General features: G+C 30.8%; 1 long non-coding RNA gene and 2 other non-coding genes across 3 annotated transcripts; 2 read left to right on the forward strand and 1 right to left on the reverse strand.

Annotated features, from left to right (window-relative positions):
• Nucleotides 1-2,719: 2,719 nt before the first annotated feature.
• On the reverse strand, nucleotides 2,720-2,826 carry LOC127901628 (small nucleolar RNA R71). Its single transcript, XR_008053872.1, has one exon. It is a non-coding gene; the product is annotated as a small nucleolar RNA R71 (small nucleolar RNA).
• Nucleotides 2,827-10,999: 8,173 nt separating this feature from the next.
• On the forward strand, nucleotides 11,000-11,106 carry LOC127901638 (small nucleolar RNA R71). Its single transcript, XR_008053882.1, has one exon. It is a non-coding gene; the product is annotated as a small nucleolar RNA R71 (small nucleolar RNA).
• Nucleotides 11,107-13,813: 2,707 nt separating this feature from the next.
• LOC127901318 (uncharacterized) lies at nucleotides 13,814-14,687 on the forward strand. Its single transcript, XR_008053475.1, has 2 exons — nucleotides 13,814-14,246; nucleotides 14,397-14,687. It is a non-coding gene; the product is annotated as an uncharacterized LOC127901318 (long non-coding RNA).
• Nucleotides 14,688-24,019: the final 9,332 nt, after the last annotated feature.

Consider the following 24,019-nt stretch of genomic DNA (forward strand, 5'->3'; position numbering starts at 1 on the left):
TTCCTTTCTACCTTCTCTACCAAACTTCTCATATTTAACCTTGACGTTAAACAATTTTATGTATGAAAAGGATGTCATCAAGTGGGACCAATTTGACTAAATTTAAAATTTATATGATTTTGTTTAGTGGCCAGCTGTTGGCCAAGCAGGGAATAAAGTAATTAACAGTCCGAGAGTCACGATCCTGTTAAAGATATGGCTTTTTTGTTTTTTAATCAATGTAATAATTTGCGCAGGGGTCTTTGTGATTTATTTCAATAACGTTATTCTTCATGAAGAGCTTGAAAACATGTACTTAATTACCTAACTTATCATGAATGTTTTGGCCTTGGATCCAGGCGGCGAGACTTATTTTCAACGTCATTTCATTTATTTATTCATTTTCACTTCGCAGCTTATTAATTGTTTTAATTCCTCCAAAAACAAGTAGCTAGCGATATATTTAACATAGCTTTAATTTAAATTTCTTATGAATTCCTTTTAATGCTCTTATCTCACGGTGAAATTAATTTTCTCCTTGGGCATAACAGAAGCAAAACAATAGATATCGTTCAAGTACTGGATCAAGTCAATGCGATAAAGTTACGCTCTAATCGAAGTGTGATTAAACTCAAAGGGATTTTTAATACTGCGTTAAGCAAAGTTAGATGATGCTCTAATCAAACAACTTTAAAAGAGGGGTTTTTAATAGATAATACAAAAGGAAATTATAAAAGAGGGGTTTTTAATTGAATAACTGAAATTGAAGTTATAAAGTAATAACAAGATCTCTTTATTTATAATACAGTAAATATATTTTCCTAAGTTAGCTTAAAAAGAGAAAGTAAATTATAATTATAACATAAATAAAAGAAAACTAAGACACTTACTTTAATTAAAAAAGAAAATATCAGAAGACCTAAAAATTAAAATTCTAAAATCCTAAAATAACGTCCTACATCATTAACAAGCATAGGAAACAACCTAGTCATTATGTATTAACAAATTAGTTTAATTTGATTCGTTGTCGTTGATAGCTTGTGGATCTTTGAATATTCAACATCAACCAACACGTTAAGGACTTGTACATATAATTGAACCAAGTATGAAATTGTAAAATTAACCCTAAATACAAAAAAAAAATCATATTTTAAAACATAAAATTTGTATGTAAAAAAATTATGACGCAACAATTAATTTACAAAATAAAAAGCAATATTAGTATTTATGCTACACTAGTCCCATAATTAGTGCCACAAGGACCGTTTTGCAATATATGCAAAATTTCTGTGAAATTGTATAATTTATATAATTCAAGGATTTTACCTTCTATTTTTGTTTAATTGATTTTGAATAACTGGATGATTTCTTCTTCCATCTCTTCTACATATATATTTAAAGTTTTATTATAATATTATGAAGATCTAAATGATTATTAAATTTATAAAGATTTATAAAACCTGAATATACTATAGCACCGGCATTTATAATTTATTGTCTCTCTTGAGATATAAACTAGATTTGTTCTTCCAACATATATATCCATGTGTCCAATCTATTTTCCCAACCAAGGTACATGCCATCAATGCTTTCACATAGATATTATAATCTAAATTGAGCATTCAGAATAAAAAATTTCACATCACTATTATTGTTATTATTAATCAATAGACTTATTATGGACGGTTTAGAGTCCTGTTATTTATTTTGCATCAATCTTGAATTATCTTAAGACCGGTCAAAATAGATTCTATTAATACTATTATATTTTCTTCCTTAAATGTGTCATGTATTTCATTGTTATCTTCAAAGTTTATTCTCTCCATATCTCTCTAAAAGATTGGGGATACACTTGGGTTAAGAGATTGGAGATAATCTCTAGATGTAAAGGTTGATTGACGCCTAAGAAGTCAATTGTAAGTGTTCTTGAAGCCTTGAAGGCTTGACTAGTGGAATGCCCAAGCTCGGTGTGCTTGGAGGCGTGGATGTAGGCAAGGTTGGCCGAACCACGTAAAACTCTCTGTGTTTTAATCTCTCTTCCTTTATCTTTTTATATTTTGGTTGATTTATTTATTATTGCTTTAGATTCGTTTAAGATTTGCATTAAGTTTTGATTAAGAATTGCATAATTTTTAGAAACCCAATTCACCCCCCTCTTGGGTTGGTTAGATATTATTTCACTAACATGTCTCTGTTTGTGCAAAATATAATAAGGTAATTTAGAGTACTAACCAGAGTACTCTTCCTCGAAATTCTAGAATAGGTTCGCTAGTTCCATGAGCCCATAGATTGGCCCATGCTCAGCACTGTTATAGCTCCACACATCATGCAAGATCACTCCCGCAACTATTCCACACGACCTAAAGCAACACATTGCCGACTAGCCCAATAAGATCTGCCTTAGTTCATTAGTTGAATAATTTGTTTTAATTCTAATTTATAATAAGAATGGCACTGATAAAATTACTGTAACAATTCCTATAATAATAATCCTTGTGGAGACGATCTTGAATTTTTATCGTTATATTACTTGTTGTCTACATTTTCACATTGACACTAATAACATTAGAAAATCGACAGCAAGTTTTTTGCGCCGTTGCCGGGGATTGGTGCTTATTGTGTTTTGTGAAATCAATTTTAGTTGGTACAGTGGAGTTCTTTGCCACCAGACTCCATCACCACATGGAATGATTTGGCTGACAAAATTTTGATGAAATATTTCCCACCAACAAAGAATGCAAAGTTGAAGAATGAGATCACATCTTTCCATCAACTTGAAGATGAAAGCTTGTATGATGCATGAGAAAGATTCAAGGAGTTACTCAGGAGATGCCCTCATCATGGTATTCCTTATTGCATACAATTGGAAACTTTCTACAATGGGTTGAACTCAAGCACTAGGGGCTTTATTGTCTAACTCATATAATGAGGCTTATGAAATTTTGGAAAGGATAACTATCAATGGCCATCTACTAGACAAGCCACAGTGAGAGGAGCAGCAGGAGAACACAATGTGGATGCACTGACAACATTAACAACCCAAGTAACCTCATTGACAAATATGGTAAAAGCAACGGCCACTGTTCCAGCAACATTTAACCAAGTTGCTGAAGTCTCTTGTGTTTATTATGGAGAGGGACATCTATATGATAATTGTCCTAAGAATTCAGCTTCAGTCAATTATGTGGGCAATTTTAATAAACAAAATCCAAGCAATCCATTTTCAAACACCTATAACCTTGGATGGAGACATCACCTAAATTTTTCATGGAGCAATCAGAATCAGCATGCTGCAGCATCCAGTGGACATAACAGACTTGCTCAGCCACCTGGTTTTCACCAGCAATTTTAAGGGTAAAGAAACACCAGTAATGATCAATTTAGTTCCCTTGAAACTCTGATTAAGGAGTATATTGTGAAGATTGAAGTAGTGGTCTAAAGCCAAGCTGTATTTTTAAGAAACTTGGAGAATAAGATTGGACAGCTTGCTACAGCATTGAGCAACATACCTCAGGATAATTTACTAAACAATATAGAGGATCCAAAGAGAGAAGGAAAAGAGCATTGTAAGGGGATTAACTTAAAGTCTGGAAAGGATGTCCATATTCTTGTTAAAGTACCAAAAAAAAGAGTGGAACCTAATTCAACCCAAGGGGAAACTCAAATTAAAGAAGAGACACAACAACCCATTTTCCAGCACACTAGTGAGAGTTGCTAAGCTATAGCAACTGCAAAAAAACATGATTCAGTGCTTGTTGAGGAAGAAGCTGCAGCACCAACAATAACATACCATAATAGAGCAAGAGAAAAGCAATCTGTATAGTCTGCTATAGTACATCAATTTACACATCCACCACCCTTCCCACAAAGATTTCAAAAGCGAAAGCAAGACAAGCAGTTCAGTAAATTCTTTAAAGTATTGAAACAACTGCATATCAACATTCCTTTTGTGGAAGTATTAGAACAAATGCCAAATTATGTAAAGTTTTGGAAATGTATATTGGCAAGGAAAATGAGGCTTGGAGAATTTGAAATAGTTGGTCTAACATAAGAATACAGCCATATGCTTCAGAGTAAAATACCTCAGAAGTTAAAGGATCCAAGAAGTATCACAATTCATTATTCCATAGGAACTAAATACAGTGGCAATACACTTTGTGATTTGGGAGCAAGCATCAATCTTATGACATTATCATAATTCAAGCAATTGGGAGTTGGAGAAGTCAGACCAACCACAGTGACATTGCAATGTGCTGCCAGATCTCATGCTTATCCTAAAGGCAAGATTGAAGACGTGCCGATTAAAGTGGATAAATTCTTTTTCCTAGTGGATTTCATAGTGTTGGACTTTGAGGCAAATAAAAAAGTACCAATTATTCTAGGCAGGCCCTTTTTAGCTACAGAAATTTCAAACTTATCACTATTACAACACTAATTTTAATATCGACAGGATTTTTAGGTCCTATTACAACAGTTTCATGAAATGACTGACCACCTGACCTAGTGTGCACCTCAAACTCAATGTAGGACAACTATTGATAAAAAAAAACTCCTCGAAAACCCAATACAATTCACTATCGTTTGAAATTAGCTTCCTCTGCCTACTTGTAGTCCATGGCAATACAACAGAAATTTCAATCAAATCTATTTCACTGTGTCCATGCTTAATCATGACATCTTGAATTTCAAGAAACAGCCTAATAATCTTATCGCATACATCACCCCATTAATTTTAACCCAAAAAAGGGTAACATGGCTACCTGCATTAATTTTAAACAAAAAGTATTGCATCAAAAAAGGATAAACTAATATAATTTTATTTAGCAAACAACAAAAAAACTCAACCTAAATGAAATATACATGTAATTCGGCTAAAAAATGTACAAAAGCAAATTCAATCTAATACATATAAAAAATATAAACTAAAAAGAAAAAATAGCCTAGCAAAAAGAAAGAAAGTAGTGAATATAGTGACTTTAGTCTAATAGATAGAAAAATTATCACTCATAAGAATACATAGAATTCAATTTTACATGAACAAAGAAGCCAATACAATGAATTCAATCTTATTAATATAACGATACCAAATTGTTGAAATGAATAAAGGTATAATAATGGTGTATTTGGTCTAACAATTACATAAAGAGCAAATTAAAAACAACAAATTAACAAAATACAACATTGAACAAAAAAAAGAATCCATCAATAATTAAACATAGTTTGTCATTTTGAAAAATAGACTTGAAAAACCTAATTTTTCACAACGATCACTCAATATGGAAAAATTTTTATCAGAAAATTCTTGCAGAAATCACTAAAAAAATAGAGTTACTAACCTTTAAACTCAGGTTCTCTCTAGTACTTGAACTCAATCAATGCTACCAAAGCTTTGGTCAAAATCACAGTAGATTTATACAACATTTTTTGCACCATCCCACGTTCTCTCGATCTCTCCTCTCACATGAAGAATATGGCAATTTCTATAGGTTTTTTTTTTTTTCATTTGAAAGAACTGATCCTTAACTTAATCAGGTTAATTGAGTTTACTTTAAACTATTTCCACCTGTCAAAAATAAAGAATGAGAAACAACTCAATTGTTGTTTTACTAAAATGTCCTCAACGTTGTTAATATTTTTAACTGAGCAATTAAGTTAAGGACTTGAATGACATTAGTTTGTACTTGAAAGAATTTAATTGATTCATTTAGTAAACTTCTGGTCTCTGAATTTTTTTTCTAGAACTAATGAGGACTCAATTAAAAATTACCCATTAATCTATTACTAGTAAACAAAACAAAAACTTGCAAACATAACATAAAACTAGCAAATCATCAACAACTGTAAAATAAAACATAAATTTTGGAAATGAAACATAAGAATTGTAAAAGGTAGGTAAAATAAGTAAATTACTATAAAACTGATAAATAGATGTATTACTGGTAAATAAAATGAAAACTTATACGTATAATATAAAAAAAGAAAATCAACATTAAATGCAAAATAAAACATAAAATTTGTAGATTATGCATAAAACTTATGAATAAAAGGCAAAATAAATAAATTAATATAAGAGTTATTGTCAGAAACAAAAGTTTACAATTTTAAAATAAAAACTCGTTATAATGTTTATTACCTTATATATTTATTATTTTTTAATTTAAATATAACAATGGTAGTTTTGCATTTCTATAATACATGTGATGTTTAATTAAGGATGGAATTTTTTCTCAAAATCGGATTTTGAAAAAAATATTATTTTAATATCTTTCATAGTTGTTGTAAGATGAGGTTATTTTACATCTTTCTACACTTCTTCAACAACAGCCTTAAATGGTCTCCAAATACAAGCAAAAAGTTTGAAACTACATAAAGTATACATAATATTCAAAATTAGATCTAATTTTATTGATATCTCTTTATTTTGTTTTTACTTGATCGACATCAAGATAAATAATTGCACTTAATTAACATGTGTAATAAATAGATATCATTATAGAAAATGGGAAAAAAAATGTATACAAATGTCCTAGACTAAATATAGAATTTATGATAAATCAAACTTTTTACAATTCTAATTCATGTCTTATCCACGCTTTTGAATGCCAAAAGCGTGGTCATTTAAAATCGGAGTGTCCACTTCTCGACAAACTCAAGAAGAAAGCCATGGTGGCTACTTGGGACGATAGCGATGAAGAATTGAGTGATGAAGAAGATTCACAAGAAGTATCAAACCTAACATTTATGGCAATAGGAGATGATGAACTTGATGAGGTAAATGATCTTCCTACTTATGATGAGTTATATGATGCTTTTATAGAATTGTAGGATGAATTGATGAAAGTTGGTAGAAAGAATGCATGTCTTAAAAAGAAAACAGCAGAGCTCACAAATGAAAATGAATCTCTAAGTGCAAAGATTAGTTGCCTAGAATTAGAAAATAAAGCATTGCATGATAGAGTTGCATTATCAAATGAGAAACCTAGCACTTCACATGAACATATAAAATCACATGTAGATGATTTGAAAAAGGAAAATGAGATGCTCAAGAAAAGGAATATTGAACTTAGTGATGTTGTCTTAAAATTTACAAATAGGCAAAAGATATTGGATAACTTAATTCACAAAAATGTGTGTTAGACAAATGAGGTATTGGCTATAAACCAAATTTGAAACAGAAGTATTATAAGAATAACTTTGTAAAGAGTACCTCCATTAACAATCAAGTTGTATACCACCATTGCAATCAAGATGGTCACATGAAGAATAGATGTCCAGTTAAAAGAAATGCATATTATGGAGCAAAATGTATTTGGATTCCAAAAGGCATAACTTGATTTTTTTTTTGTAGGTATGTTGGGTATAAATACTAATGCTATTGGTGTCAATGTGCAAGTGTACACAACAAGTAATATAATGATGAGTATTCAAGATCGTCTTCACAGAGATTGATGTTATTAGATTTGCTACAGCAATTTCAACAGTGCAGATTTTGTTTTAAATTAAAATAAAATAATTAATGAAACAAATATACTAATTAAAATAAAAACGCAATAAATAAAATGCAACAAAGTAAATTATCACGTCAAACTCAAGGATAAAACCAATGGGAATATAGAGTAGTTGAGTGAATAAACTCTCTTAATGGTCTTGACTATTTTCTAATTGTTGGCTAGGTTGCTGCAGTATATGCTACAGCACTGAGCAAAATTCTTATGCATCCTTAGCCGTCGCATGTTGGATATCATATATCTATATGCAACCTAATAGTTATCAGTTGTTATGCCAACATAAAATATAGCATTACACGCTTAGATTCTATTTACCCTACAAGGTGAATCCCTATGTCTAGTTCACACTAATCTTAAATCAAGAATGGCCCTTTTGAGACTCAAGTAAAACTCAATCCAGGAAACTCAATTTAAGATCAAGTATTGCTTTGATATGTTCCACTAAGATAGGTTCCTTTTGTGGCTCTTCCTTAGCTAGTATCATTAAATGGGTGATCAACCGAAATAATGAATAAAAATAAATTCTATCAAAACAAAATGCTATAGCAAACATGCAGCAACTCATATTTTCAGTCAATAAACCATCAAAATTGTTTATCACTCAACCGCAAATAAATTTAGTTCATGAATTGCGAAAGAAAAATAAAGAACAAAGTTTCGGCCATGAAACACATCCCCATGAATAAATAGAAAACACGAAAACAAGAGAATGATAAGAAGGATTGAGCTCTCAATTGATCTCTGTAATTTTTCCTCTTGTGTAACTCTTAATCTCTCTCTTGAAGCTTGTTTTTCTTTTGTTTCTTTATGTTTTTCTCCTTGGGTGACGGTTCCCTCTTTTCCTTATGATGTGTGCTTCTTTTGTAGTTGAAAATTAGGGTAAACGGAAGCCTAGGTCGCACATAGGTCAGATTAGGAAACTTCAGATTGCAATTATGCAATTATCTCGTACAGAATTTTATCCGTCGTTGTTCTAGGATTGCTACAACAATGGTTGCTACAGTAATAGCTACAGCAATTGCACTGTTCCAGATTTGTTTTAATTCTTTTGTAGCCAAGTTCTTTTCTATCTTTGGAAAGTCTATTGCATCAGCATTCCTTTCTTGAAATTTGAGCTTCCGGACACCTACAATTATGCATATGATTTAGCACACAAATTATTCTAAATCAAACAAAATTTATTACGAATAAACTAAGATGAATGTTTATGTAAAATAAAATAAAAATGTAATGAAAACACATTATTAACTCTATAAGTATTATTGATTTAAGTCTAAAAGTGCCATGATAACTCTTATTTTATAAAGTTATCACACCCCCAAACCTGAACCATTACTTGTCCTCAAGTAATGACAACAACAATAACACTTTAATCACACAATCATGCAACAAATAACTTAACTCTGTCATCAAATTTGCAAGGATTCTTCAACCCTCAGATCTCACTCTTAATCATACAAAATTGCCATAATAGTTCAAGTTTTAGACTTAGGCCTCATTCTGTCCAGAGTGTGTGTGTGCCATTTTAATCAAATTCCACAGGTGCTACAACATTATACAAACATTGCATATAATTCAGAGGTAGAACACAAATATATTCACATATGGGGGAGCATAAATCATAAATATACTCAAACTGTGCTACAACAATAATAATTTCTTTTTTCAGTTAAACCCTTCAATGCAACATTGAGCTTTCATGTGAATGCCTATCACTTGTAATGACGACACTCAGTTACTCACTCAAAGTACAAGTAGGCAGAGGAAACTAATTTCAAACGATAGTGAATTGTATTAGGTTTTCGAGGAGTTTTTTTTATCAATAGTTGTCCTGTCATTGAGTTTGAGGTGCACACTAGGTCAGGTGGTCAGTCATTTCATGAAAGTGTTGTAATAGGACCTGAAAATCCTATCAATATTAAAAATTAGTGTTGTAATAGTGATAAGTTTGAAAATCATGTGGCTAAAAAGGGTCTGCCTAGAATAATTGGTACTTCTTTATTTGTCTCAAAGTCCAACACTATGAAATCCACTAGGAAAAAGAATTTATCCACTTTAACCAACACGTCTTCAATCTTGCCTTTAGGGTAAGCATGAGATCTGGCAGCATATTACAATGTCACTGTGGTTGGTCTGACTTCTCCAACTCCCAATTGCTTGAATTCTGATAATGTCATAAGATTGATACTTGCTCCCAAATCACAAAGTGTCTTGCCACTGTATTTAGTTCCTATAGAACAATGAATTGTGATACTTCCTAGATCCTTCAACTTCTGAGGCATTTTACTCTGAAGCATATGGCTGCATTCTTGTGTTTGACCAACTATTTCAAATTCTCCGAGCCTCATTTTCCTTGCCAATATACATTTCCAAAACTTTACATAATTTGGCATTTGTTCTAATGCTTCCACAAAAGGAATGTTGATATGCAGTTGTTTCAATACTTCCAAGAATTTACTGAACTGCTTGTCTTGCTTTCACTTTTGAAATCTTTGTGGGAAGGGTGGTGGATGTGTAAATTGTTGTACTGCAGCAGACTATACAGATTGCTTTTCTCTTGCTCTATTATGGTCTGTTATTGTTGGTGCTGCAGCTACTTCCTCAACAAGCACTGAATCATTTTTTTTGCAGTTGCTATAGCTTAGCAACTCTCACCAGTGTGCTGGAAAAAGGGTTGTTGTGTCTCTTCTTTAATTTGAGTTTCCCCTTGGGTTGAATTAGGTTCCACTCTTCTTTTTGGTACTTTAACAAGAATATGAACATCCTTTCCAGGCTTTAAGTTAATCCCCTTACAATGCTCTTTTCCTTCTCTCTTTAGATCCTCTGTATTGTTTAGTAAATTGTCCTGAGGTAAGTTGCTCAATGCTGTAGCAAGCTGTCCAATCTTATTCTCCAAGTTTCTTAAAAATACAGCTTGGCTTTAGACCACTACTTCAATCTTCACAATATACTCCTTAATTAGAGTTTCAAGGGAACTAAATTGATCATTACTGGTGTTTCTTTACCCTTAAAATTGCTGGTGAAAACCAGGTGGCTGAGCAAGTCTGTTATGTCCACTGGATGCTGCAGCATGCTGATTCTGATTGCTCCATGAAAAATTTAGGTGATGTCTCCATCCAAGGTTATAGGTGTTTGAAAATGGATTGCTTGGATTTTGTTTATTAAAATTGCCCACATAATTGACTGAAGCTGAATTCTTAGGACAATTATCATATAGATGTCCCTCTCCATAATAAACACAAGAGACTTCAGCAACTTGGTTAAATGTTGCTGGAACAGTGGCCGTTGCTTTTACCATATTTGTCAATGAGGTTACTTGGGTTGTTAATGTTGTCAGTGCTTCCACATTGTGTTCTCCTGCTGCTCCTCTCACTGTGGCTTGTCTAGTTGATGGCCATTGATAGTTATCCTTTCCAAAATTTCATAAGCCTCATTATATGAGTTAGACAATAAAGCCCCTAGTGCTTGAGTTCAACCCATTGTAGAAAGTTTCCAATTGTATGCAATAAGGAATACCATGATGAGGGCATCTCCTGAGTAACTCCTTGAATCTTTCTCATGCATCATACAAGCTTTCATCTTCAAGTTGATGGAAAGATGTGATCTCATTCTTCAACTTTGCATTCTTTGTTGGTGGGAAATATTTCATCAAAATTTTGTCAGCCAAATCATTCCATGTGGTGATGGAGTCTGGTGGCAAAGAACTCCACTGTACCAACTAAAATTGATTTCACAAAACACAATAAGCACCAATCCCCGGCAACGGCGCAAAAAACTTGCTGTCGATTTTCTAATGCTATTAGTGTCAATGTGAAAATGTAGACAACAAGTAATATAACGATAAAAATTCAAGATCGTCTCCACAAGGATTATTATTATAGGAATTGCTACAGTAATTTTATCAGTGCCATTCTTATTATAAATTAGAATTAAAACAAATTATTCAACTAATGAACTAAGGCAGATCTTATTGGGCTAGTTGGCAATGTGTTGTTTTAGGTCGTGTGGAATAGTTGCAGGAGTGATCTTGCATGATGTGTGGAGCTATAACAGTGCTGAGCATGGGCCAATCTATGGGCTCATGGAACTAGCGAACCTATTCTAGAATTTCGAGGAAGAGTACTCTGGTTAGTACTCTAAATTACCTTATTATATTTTGCACAAACAGAGGCATGTTAGTGAAATAATATCTAACCAACCCAAGAGGGGGGTGAATTGGGTTTCTAAAAATTATGCAATTCTTAATCAAAACTTAATGCAAATCTTAAACGAATCTAAAGCAATAATAAATAAATCAACCAAAATATAAAAAGATAAAGGAAGAGAGATTAAAACACAGAGAGTTTTACGTGGTTCGGCCAACCTTGCCTACATCCACGCCTCCAAGCACACCGAGCTTGGGCATTCCACTAGTCAAGCCTTCAAGGCTTCAAGAACACTTACAATTGACTTCTTAGGCGTCAATCAACCTTTACATCTAGAGATTATCTCCAATCTCTTAACCCAAGTGTATCCCCAATCTTTTAGAGAGATATGGAGAGAATAAACTTTGAAGATAACAATGAAATACATGACACATTTAAGGAAGAAAATATAATAGTATTAATAGAATCTATTTTAACCGGTCTTAAGATAATTCAAGATTGATGCAAAATAAATAACAGGACTCTAAACCGTCCATAATAAGTCTATTGATTAATAATAACAATAATAGTGATGTGAAATTTTTTATTCTGAATGCTCAATTTAGATTATAATATCTATGTGAAAGCATTGATGGCATGTACCTTGGTTGGGAAAATAGATTGGACACATGGATATATATGTTGGAAGAACAAATCTAGTTTATATCTCAAGAGAGACAATAAATTATGAATGCCGGTGCTATAGTATATTCAGGTTTTATAAATCTTTATAAATTTAATAATCATTTAGATCTTCATAATATTATAATAAAACTTTAAATATATATGTAGAAGAGATGGAAGAAGAAATCATCCAGTTATTCAAAATCAATTAAACAAAAATAGAAGGTAAAATCCTTGAATTATATAAATTATACAATTTCACAGAAATTTTGCATATATTGCAAAACGGTCCTTGTGGCACTAATTATGGGACTAGTGTAGCATAAATACTAATATTGCTTTTTATTTTGTAAATTAATTGTTGCGTCATAATTTTTTTACATACAAATTTTATGTTTTAAAATATGATTTTTTTTTTGTATTTAGGGTTAATTTTACAATTTCATACTTTGTTCAATTATATGTACAAGTCCTTAACGTGTTGGTTGATGTTGAATATTCAAAGATCCACAAGCTATCAACGACAACGAATCAAATTAAACTAATTTGTTAATACATAATGACTAGGTTGTTTCCTATGCTTGTTAATGATGTAGGACGTTATTTTAGGATTTTAGAATTTTAATTTTTAGGTCTTTTGATATTTTCTTTTTTAATTAAAGTAAGTGTCTTAGTTTTCTTTTATTTATGTTATAATTATAATTTACTTTCTCTTTTTAAGCTAACTTAGGAAAATATATTTACTGTATTATAAATAAAGAGATCTTGTTATTACTTTATAACTTCAATTTCAGTTATTCAATTAAAAACCCCTCTTTTATAATTTCCTTTTGTATTATCTATTAAAAACCCCTCTTTTAAAGTTGTTTGATTAGAGCATCATCTAGCTTTGCTTAACACAGTATTAAAAATCCCTTTGAGTTTAATCACACTTCGATTAGAGCGTAACTTTATCGCATTGACTTGATCCAGTACTTGAACGATATCTACTGTTTTGCTTCTGCTATGCCCAAGGAGAAAATTAATTTCACCGTGAGATAAGAGCATTAAAAGGAATTCATAAGAAATTTAAATTAAAGCTATGTTAAATATATCGCTAGCTACTTGTTTTTGGAGGAATTAAAACAATTAATAAGCTGCGGAGTGAAAATGAATAAATAAATGAAATGACGTTGAAAATAAGTCTCGCCGCCTGGATCCAAGGCCAAAACATTCATGATAAGTTAGGTAATTAAGTACATGTTTTCAAGCTCTTCATGAAGAATAACGTTATTGAAATAAATCACAAATACCCCTGCGCAAATTATTACATTGATTAAAAAACAAAAAAGCCATATCTTTAACAGGATCGTGACTCTCGGACTGTTAATTACTTTATTCCCTGCTTGGCCAACAGCTGGCCACTAAACAAAATCATATGAATTTTAAATTTAGTCAAATTGGTCCCACTTGATGACATCCTTTTCATACATAAAATTGTTTAACGTCAAGGTTAAATATGAGAAGTTTGGTAGAGAAGGTAAAAAGGAAGTCTATATAAGGAGGGGAACGAGCTTTGTTTATAGCACAAGTGAAACTCCACTTTATTGAACGATGGGGTCTCAAATGGGCTGCCTCTTTGCCACTCTTTTGGTAGTATCAGTCTCTCTTAGCTACTTGCCGTTAGAAGCCTCCGCAAACAAATACTACTACACATCTCCTCCCCCTCCCAAGTACAAGTCTCCACCACCCCCGCCACCGGTTCACAATTCTCCACCACCACCCCCTGTTTACCTGCCCCCGCCACCTCCTCCACCAGTCTACGTGCCTGCTCCGGCACCAACTCCAATTTCCTATTCCCCGCCACCTCCTGTCCCCAAGTCCCCACCACCACCTCACCCTTACGTCTATGCATCTCCCCCTCCTCCTTACTACTACTAGAAAGCGGCCATGAATAGCTCATGCTTTTATGGTAATCTCATTTATTTTTAAAACTGTACATGTAAAGACTAGTAGTTCAGAATTACATTAAGCATTTCAATTTTAAGCACCGTGTTCTGTTTAATTGCGTTCCTATTGATTAAGTGACAAATAAAAGAGATTGATTAATTTGTTCTTGTAGGAGAGGCGAATGGTATCCGAATAAAGAAAGCAAGGGTTTGATGGAAGGCTTACTTGGAGCAAGATAGCGATCAATCGAGTTGCTGCGTTTTATTCTCTTTTATCTTTGTTTTTTAAGAAAAATAAACTGCCACGAGTAGAAACAGAAAATTAAGTTCTTGTCATTTTCATGCATATGGATTGTTGATGTGTGTGTCAATCAAATCTCCGGTGTGTCATTTGTAATTTTCAACCTTTATGCATGCAAATGCGAGACCTCTTACGTATAATAAAATTAATATACTTCCCAAGATGGTCTTATCTTGCATTGACTTTTTACGTTCCTTTGGTGATGATTTTGACGTTTGAAATTGATGACTATTGTTTTTGTAAACTCTGACATGGATTTTTCGTGCAACTACAGAGCACATTAACGAGAGACTTATCCACGAGGGTCCATGCAGATCAGTGTCTAATTAACCAATAATTAATATAACTTAAAAAATATAGAGTTAACAATTTTTATGGGTCAGGCTCAATTGCAGATGTTCGTACAAAATTTCTTGCTAATGTATACCTGAGTATGATAATAAGTTTTAATCATTATTAATAATTCACTTGATAATATTAAACAAATTTTCATATCAATTAAGTTACAAAATTTCTGTGACAAATTTCCACGTACTGGAACCATGCAAAAGGGCTTTATTCAAATAGAGCTGCATAGCCGTTGGCAATTAAAATTATTTATCAATAAAGTTAAGTAGTAAGAATTGGATTGTGGATTTCATTAATTATTTCAAGGAAAATTTTATAGATAAATGATGTAATGAAATTTACGGCATCAATACCATGATAAATATAATTATTGTAAATTACAAATAGAATTAGTAAATATAAAGTAAAACCAGTAAATTCATAAAAGATTATTAATTATTTAAAAAATTAACATTGTTTTTACATAATTTTAGTGGAAAATATTTTATTCATTTACAAAAACAAATTTCTTTAATTAAACAAAAAAATTATACTGAAAAAAAGTGGAATAAGTTTAATTGAATTGGTTACCATAAATTCTATATTTAGTCTAGGGCATTTGTATACATTTTTTTCCCATTTTCTATAATGATATCTATTTATTACAGATGTTAATTAAGTGCAATTATTTATCTTGATGTGGATCAAGTAAAAAAAAAAAGAGATATCAATAAAATTAGATCTAATTTTGAATATTATGTATACTTTATGTAGTTTCAAACTTTTTACTTGTATTTGGAGACCATTTAAGGTTGTTGTTGAAGACGTGTAGAAAGATGTAAAATAACCTTATCTTACAACAACTATGAAAGATATTAAAATAATATTTTTTTCAAAATCCGATTTTGAGAAAAAAAATTCATCCGTAATTAAACATCACATGTATTATAGAAATGCAAAACTACCATTGTTATATTTAAAATAAAAAATAACAAAATATTTAAGGTAATAAACATTATAACGAGTTTTTATTTTAAAATTGTAAACTTTTTTTCTGACAATAACTCTTATATTAATTTATTTATTTTGCCTTTTATTGAAAAGTTTTATGCATAATCTACAAACTTTATCTTTTATTTTGCATTTAATGTTGATTTTCTTTTTTTATATTATACGTATAAGCTTTCATTTTATTTACCAGTAATACATCAATTTATCAGTTTCATAGTAATTTACTTATTATACCTTCCTTTTACAATTCTTATGTTTCATTTCCAAAATTTATGTTTTATTTTACAGTTGTTGATGATTTACTAGTTTTATGTTATGTTTGCAAGTTTTTGTTTTGTTTACTAGTAATAGATTAATGGGTAATTTTTAATTGAGTCCTCATTAACTCTAGAAAAAAAATTCAGAGACCAGAAGTTTACTAAATGAATCAATTAAATTCTTTTTTCTCATATCAAAACATATATTTCTTGTTTTTAATGCTTAATTTTTTATTTGATTTCTATTCATGTGATTTATTTAATTTATAATAAATATAAATAAAAGAGTAGTTGAAAATAAGGGTAATATTGTACACTTATACTATCAGAGGAAGTTTTGGCCATTATAAAAATAGTAGGAAAAAAATAATATATGTTGATTACTGTAGGGGGGAAATTAGTAATCTCTCAATAAAATTAATATACTTCCCAAGAGCGTCTTATCTTGCGTTGACTTTTTACGTTCCTTTGGTGATGATTTTGACGTTTGAAATTGATGACTATTGTTTTTGTAAACTCTGCATGGATTTTTCGTGCAACTACAGAGCGCATTAACGAGAGACTTATCCATGAGGATCCATGCAGATCAGTGTCTAATTAACCAATAATTAATATAACTTAAAAAATATATAGTTAACAATTTTTATGGGTCATGCTCAATTGCAGATGTTCGTACAAAATTTCTTGCTAATGTATAATTGAGTATGATAATAAGTTTTAATCATTATTAATAATTCACTTGATAATATTAAACAAATTTTCATATCAATTAAGTTACAAAATTTCTGTGACAAATTTCCACGTACTGGAACCACGCAAAAGGGCTTTATTCAAACAAAGCTGCATAGCCGTTGGCAATTAAAATAATTTATCAAGTAAGTTAAGTAGTAAGAATTTTATTGTGGATTCGATTAATTATTTCAAGGAAAATTCTATCGATAATGCCGTAATGAAAATTACACATAAAATTAGTAAATGTAAAGTAAAACCAGTAAATTCATAAAAGATTATTAATTATTTAAAAAATTAATATTGTTTCTACATAATTTTAGTGCAAAATATTTTATTCAGTTACAAAAAAAATTTCTTTAACTAAACAAAAAAATTATACAGAAAAAAAGTGGAATAAGTTTTATTGAATTGGTTACCATAAATTCTGTAATTATTCTAGGACATTTGTATACATTTTTTTCCCATTTTCTATAATGATATCTATTTATTACACATGTTAATTAAGCGCAATTATTTATCTTGATGTGGATCAAGTAAAAATAAAAGAAAAGATATATCAATAAAATTAGATATAATTTTGAATACTATCTATACTTTATGTAGTTTCAAACTTTTTACTTGTATTTGGAGACCACTTAAGGTTGTTGTTGAAGAAGTGTAGAAATATGTAAAATAACGTCATCTTACAACAATTATAATGATATCTATTTATTACACATGTTAATTAAGCACAATTATTTATCTTGATGTGGATCAAGTAAAAATAAAAGAAAAGATATATCAATAAAATTAGATCTAATTTTGAATAGGGAGATTGCCAATTTTCCCCCTACAGTAATCAACATATACCATTTTCCCCCCTACTGTTTTTATAATGACCAAAAACCCCCCTGATAGGATAAATGTACAATATTACCCTTATTTTCAACTACTCTTTTATTTATATTTGTTATAAATTAAATAAATCACATGAATAGAAACCAAATAAAAAATTAAGCATTAAAAACAAGAAATATATGTTTTGATATGAGAAAAAAATTAATAATAAATTTTTTTTCTTGTACTTATTTATTTTGTGAAAATTTTCTTATAATAAATATATAAGAAAGTTATATTAAATGATAAAAACAATTATTATAAGAAAATTCGAATGACAAATAAAAATTTATTATAATATAAATAATAAAATATTTTACCTATACTTTTTACATTTAATTTTAAAATATTACAAAATGTTTATTATAAGAAAATGTTCACAAAATAAATAATTACAAGAAAAAAATTTTATTATTAATTTTTTTGCTCATATCAAAACATATATTTCTTATTTTTAATACTTATTTTTTTATTTAGTTTCTATTCATGTAATTTATTTAATTTATAATAAATGTAAATAAAAGAGTGGTTAAAAATAAGGGTAATATTATAAACTTACGCTGTCAGGGGGTTTTTGGCCATTAGAAAACAGCAAGGGGGTAAATGGTATATGTTAATTACTGTAGGGGGGAGAGTGGCAATCCCCCTTTTGAATATTATGTATACTTTATGTAGTTTCAAACTTTTTACTAGTATTTGGAGACCATTTAAGGTTGTTGTTGAAGAAGTGTAGAAAGATGAAAAATAACTTCATCTTACAACAACTATGAAAGATATTAAAATAATATTTTTTTCAAAATCCAATTTTTAGCATAAATTTCATCCTTAATTAAACATCACATGTATTATATAAATGTAAAACTAACATTATTCAATTTAAATTAAAAAATAATAAATATATGAGGTAATAAATATTATAACGAGTTTTTATTTTAAAATTGTAAACTTTTGTTTTTGACAGTAACTCTTATATTAATTTACTTATTTTGCCTTTTATTCATAAGTTTTATGCATAATCTACAAACTTTATGTTTTATTTTGCATTTAATGTTGATTTACCTTTTTTATATTATATTTATAAGTTTTCATTTGATTTACCAGTAATACATCAATTTATCAATTTTATAGTAATTTACTTATTTTACCTTTTTTTTACAATTCTTATGTTTCATTTTCAAAATTTATGTTTTATTTTACAGTTATTGATGATTTACTAGTTTTATGTTATGTTTGCAAGTTTTTGTTTTATTTACTAGTAATAAATTAATGGGTAATTTTTAATTGAGTCCTCATTTTTTTCTAGAAAAAAATTCAGAGACTAGAAATTTACTAAATGAATCAATTAAATTCTTTCAAGCACAAACTAATGTCATTCAAGTCCTTAACTTAATTGCTTAGTTAAAAATAGAGAAATTATCCACCGTCCACCCGTTTTTTCCAACTTTTTCGAAAATACACAATTCTTTTTTTTTTTGCTGGAATCCACCTGAAGTTACATTTCTTTTCACTTTTCCACTTCCGTTTGGAATCCGTTAAGGAAATTAACGGAATATTGCTTAAATGACTTTTTTACCCTCAAATGTAAAAGATAATTTATCCATCGACCACTTGTTTTTTTTGTATTTTTTCAGAAATACACAATTCTTAATTTTTTTTTGCTGACCTCCACTCGAAGTTGTATTGCTTTACACCTATCCACCATTGTGTCGTTGTAAAATGACGATTTTACCCTTATGATGTTAGCAAAGTTATAACGGTCTCCAAACGGAAGTGGAAAAGTGAAAAGAAATGTAATTTCAGGTGGATTCCAGCAAAAAAAAAAAAGAATTGTGTATTTTTGAAAAACGGTGAAAAAACGGGTGGACGGTGGATAATTTCCCTTAAAAATATTAACAACGTTGAGGACATTTTAGTAAAACAACAATTGAGCCCTTCCTCATTCTTTATTTTTGACATGTGGCAATAGTTTAAAGTAAATTCAATTAACCTAATTAAGTTAAGGATCAGTTCTTGCAAACGAAAAAAAAAAAAACCTATAAAAGCTGCCATATTCTTCGTGTGAGAGGAGAGATCGAGAGAACGTGGGATGGTGCCAAAAATATTGTATAAATCTATTGTGATTTTGACCAAAGCTTTGTTAGCATTGGTTGAGTTCAAGTACTGGAGAGAACCTAAGTTTAAAGGTTAGTAACTCTATTTTTTTAGTGATTTTTGCAAGCGTTTTCTGATAAAATTGTTTCCATATTTAGTGATCGTTGTGAAAAATTAGGTTTTTCAAGTCTATTTTTCTAAATGACAAACTATGTTTAATTATTGGTGGATTTTTTTTATTGAATGTTGTAGTTTGTTAATACATTGTTTTTAATTTGCTCTTTATGTAATTATTAGACCAAATACGCCATAATTATATTTTTATTCATTTCAACCAATTGGTATTGTTATATTAATAAGATTGAATTCATTGTATTTGCTTCTTTGTTCATGTAAAATTGAATTCTATGTGTTCTTATGAGTGGTAATTTTTCTATATATTAGACTAAATTCACGATAGTTGCTACTTTCTTTCTTTTTGCTGGGTTATTTTTTCTTTTTAGTTTTTATTTTTTATATGTTTTAGACTGAATTTGCTTTTGTACTTTTTTTAGCCGAATTACATGTATATTTCATTTAGGTTAAGTTTTTTTGTTCTTTGCTAAATAAAATTGTATTGGTTTATCCTTTTTTGTTGCAATACTTTTGGTTTAAAATTGATGCAAGTAGCCATGTTACCTTTTATTTTTCAGTTAAAATTAATGGGGTGGGGTATGAGATAGGATATAGAGAACCAAAGGAATATAAGGTTATTAGGTTGTTTCATGAAATTCAAGAAGTCATGGTTAAGCATGGACATAATGAAATGGATATGATTGAAATTTCTATTGTATTGCCATGGACTACAAGTAGGCAGAAAAAGCTAATTTCAAACGATAGTGAATTGTATTGGGTTTTTTAGGAGTTTTTTTTTTTTATCAATAGTTGTCATGTCATTGAGTTTGAGGTGCACACTAGGTCAGGTGGTCAGTCATGTCGTGAAAATGTTGTAATAGGATATGAAAATCCTATCAATATAGCAGTTAGTGTGGGTAGTGATAAGTTTGAAAACTTTAGTGAGGATGGCTATATCGGAGGGCACTCATCTAATGAAGAGAATGGTCTCTCACAGATGTATGAATCCATTGTTGATAATGAGTAGAAGCCAAATCCAAATAGTTTAATTAGTCTAAAAGTAGGAAATACCTTTGAATCTGTTGCATTATTAAGAGAGGTTATAATGAAGTATGCAATCCAAGAGGATTTTTAGTTGAATAGGATTAAAAATGATGGTGTTAGGTATTGTGTCAATCTAAAATGCACTTGGAAACTTAGTGCTTCATCGATGGTTGACGAGATAACTTTTAAAATTTGGTATATTAAAGGGAAACATGATTGTCAGATTAAATAAGTTAACAAAGATGCAATAGCACATTGGATGATGTACATGTCATAATGAGAGAGCTAAAAGATAAACATAGGATTGAATGTGACAAACAAGAACTATACAGGGCAAAAGAAATTGCACTAAAAAACCTAGGTGCTGACCATGTTGCTTGCTATGAAAATGAGTAGAGGTGCTTGTGTCAAGCTAAAGTTGATAGGCCATTGTCAAATAGCCCAGTTTTTCAAAGGTTTTTTTTATCATTTCCCGCACTTAAAGTGGGGTACCTAACTGGGTGTAGACCTTTCATAAGATTGGATGGGTGTCACTTGAATGGGCCATATAGGGGACTATTGTTATCTGCTGTTGCATTAGATGCTGACAGTGGAATTTTGCCATTGGCTTTTTGCATATATGAGGCAGAAAACTATGATAGTTGGGGTTATTTTTTTATCTTTTTCATATGAATTCATTGGGGTCGATGATCATAAGCCTGTGACTATTATTAGTTATAGACAAAAAGGTCTTTTATGGCGACTAAAAAAATATTAGCCTAATGCTAGCACTAGATATTGTGCTAAGCATATCTTTGCCAATTAGAAGTGCAGGTTTCCTGGTTTGAATGTGATGGGGTTATTCTGGAAAGCTTGTAGGGCTGTAAATCAATATGACTTTGAGAGGGCAATGGGTTAAATTAGGGCTAAAGACCAAAATTGTTGTTGCTAAAGATTGTGGGAATATAAGATATTTCCTTGGAAACCAGCATTGGCTCTAAGTTATTGCTTAAAGATGTCAAACATGTACCATATATCCTTCTTAATTTGATCTCTACAGGCAAGCTTGATGATGATGGTTATACCAACTAATTTGGTGAAGGAGTATGGAAGCTCACCAAAGGCTCCTTAGTGTTAGTTAAGGGGAGGAAAGTAAACACCGTCTATGTGTGATAACTCTATGAAACGAGAGTTATTATGAAAATTCTAGACTTAAATCAATATCACTTAGAGAGTAAATGATGTGTTTCTATTGCATTTTTGTTACATTTTGTACAAACACTCATTTTAGTTTAGTCTTAATAAATTTTGCTTAATTTAGAATAATTCGTGCTTAAATTGTGTGCATAATTGTAGGTGTCTAGAAGCTCATATCTCATGGAAGGAGTGTTGATGCAATAGGCTTGTAAAAATGAGGAAGAACATGGCTACTAAAGAATTGAAACAAATCTAGAACAATGTAGTGTTGTAGCTGTTGTTGTAGCAATCATTGCTGTAGCAATCTTGGAACAACGACATAGAAAATTTAGCACGGGATACTTGCAGAATCAAGATCTGTAGTTTTCTAATCTGACTTATGTGTGCCCTGGGCTTCTGTTTACCCTAGTTTTCAGTTATAAGAGGAGCACGCATCATATGGTAAAGGGGGTGGTGAATTAACAGCGAAGAAATTAAGAGGAAAAGAAGGAGAAATTAGAATTCAAGGGAGAACAAGTCTGCATCAGTGAAGAGATTAGCAAAACTATTTGGATTCAATTTTCATCATTCTTTACTTATCCCCTTTCTTACTCTTTGATTGAACCGATGTATTTCATCACTGATACTTTGCTGTTTGTTTTTCTTTTCCAAAGTATGAACTAAATTTGATTGTAATTGAGTGACAAACAATCTCAATGGGTTCTTGACTGTTCTTATGAGTTGCTGAAAGATTGTTGTAGCATTTTGCTCTAATAGCTTATATTAGAATCATTATTTCTGTTGACCTCTCATTTAATGGTTCAAGCTAAGAGAGAGCCGCAAAAAGGCATGTCTTAGTAGAAATTATTAGAGTAATACTTGATCTTAATTTAAGTTCCCTGGATTGAGTTTAACTTGAGCCCCAAAAGGGCCACACTTGAGTTAAGATTTGTGAAGAACTAGATATAGGGATTCACCTTGTAGGGTAGAGGGGGTGTATGTTCATAATGCCATATCTTAGGTGAAATGACAACTGGTCATTGTTAGGGTGCTTAAGGGTATGACAAGTCCAACAAGCGACAGCTAAGGATGCAAAATAATTCTGCCCTGTGCTGTAAGAATTGCTGTAATAACTGGTGTTTATTTGAACAGAACAGTCAGCCCATGAATAGAGTTTGATCATTCAGCTACCTCATTCTCATTAAATTCTTTTTTACGCAATTCATCTAATTTACTTTATTACTGCATTTATTTTATTAAAATTGTTAATTTCGATAGTAATAAACTTTAATTAGATTTCTCTTTAGATAAAAGAAATTTGCACTGTCATGATAGCTATAGCATTGCAAGTAATATCAGTCCCTGTGGAGACGATCTTGAATATTCATCATTTTATTACTTGTTGTGTACACTTGCACATGACATCAATAGCAATTGAGTTAAATTAAACAACAAGTTTTTGGCGCCGTTGATGGGGATTGATTGTTTATTTTCGAAGTGTGAAGTCAATCTTGACAAGTGCCAACTTGATCTAATTCATTCTATTTATTGACAAATCATGACTTGCATGCGCAAAGACAGATCTGTTGAATTTCAATTTGATCATGAGATTGAAAGGACTGTAAGGAGATTGTGAAGAGAGCGAAGAAATTCAAAAACTGTTTCAAAAATGGATAACTTGCAAGATGTGGGAAACTTGGATCTTCACGGGCCACTACAACCTGTCAATATTCAAGAGGGGCAAAATGGGCACGTTAATCAAAGACAACCAGGCAACAACAATATCATTTACATGGCAAACGATAGAGATATGGTTATTAGAGATTATGCTGTATTAACTCCTCAAGTTGTACATCCTGGAATAGTCAGACCTGAAGTGGAAGCTGCC

The sequence above is a fragment of the Citrus sinensis genome, chromosome 3 (genome assembly GCF_022201045.2).
Source record: "Citrus sinensis cultivar Valencia sweet orange chromosome 3, DVS_A1.0, whole genome shotgun sequence".
In the NCBI taxonomy this organism is placed as follows: domain Eukaryota; kingdom Viridiplantae; phylum Streptophyta; class Magnoliopsida; order Sapindales; family Rutaceae; genus Citrus; species Citrus sinensis.